We start from the raw sequence: 1,081 nt of genomic DNA, 5'->3' as shown, positions 1-1,081 counted from the left end.
AAACCAAAATAAGCAGATTATGCAAATGTGTTTTATTAAGATATTCTAAAATTTTGTTCTAGAAATATTGTAGTCCAATTTAGAAAAAAACTTTAGTAAATGAGACCAACTTACAGATTAGAAATCTTTAATGTAATGACGTATGAAAATATGAGTTCCTATCTAATTCAGAGATAGTTGTAGATTTACCAAATATAGGGTTTAGACATTCTATCTCCCCAACTTAACATTTTTATTAAGTTGTAGATTTACCAAATATAGGGTTTAGACATTCTCTCCCCAACTTAACATTTTTATTAAGAATAATTATACTATTATTTTCTTAAGCTTAAGAGTTTCCTCAAGTTTTATGCTTTAAAAAGATCAGACGTGGATTCAATTTTTGATTAAACACTAATCCTCAAGCTTCTCCTCCCTTTTTCAACTTTATTATTCTTTTCTTTTTCATTTTCTTTTCCTTTTTCTTTTTCTTTTTCTTTCATGATCCTTTTATTCCTTATTCTTTTTAAGTGGGGATTATTATATCTGGATAGGCATTTAATGCTTTTAAATTCCACTCTTTCTATCCCAAAGCAAAGGTTTGATATATATCCTTTACTTAAAAATATAATAATAGTTTTGAAAATTATTTTTAATAAAAGAAAGCAAGTATTGAAAATAAAAGTCTAATCCTTCTACAATTTTCAAAAATACAGCCTCTTCTACTAAAGTTAGTTACACAATATTTATCATTTCTACACTAAAAATTTTTAACTTCAATTTTTTCTTCATCACTATAGGTTTCAATTAAATTTTTTTACTCATTTCTATATAAAAAATTTTACTTACCTAATATAACTTCATATACATAATCATTTCTTTCCAATCAAAATCAAATTTATTTCTAGCACATTTAAGAACGAATAAAATTCAAGTTTTGAAAATTATTTTTCATCCCCCCAAACTTAAATTTTTAATAAGATAAAATATTTTAGCATATTATATAAATAGGCAGGAATGAAAACTAAAAATAACATGTATACATGAATTTTTCTATCCTAAATATACAAGTACAAAACATAAAAACAGGAGCAAAAATAAA

Source organism: Phalaenopsis equestris, unplaced genomic scaffold, assembly GCF_001263595.1.
Source record: "Phalaenopsis equestris unplaced genomic scaffold, ASM126359v1 Scaffold001069, whole genome shotgun sequence".
Taxonomy (NCBI): Eukaryota; Viridiplantae; Streptophyta; class Magnoliopsida; order Asparagales; family Orchidaceae; genus Phalaenopsis; species Phalaenopsis equestris.
Note: the sequence above shows the minus strand (reverse complement) of the source record.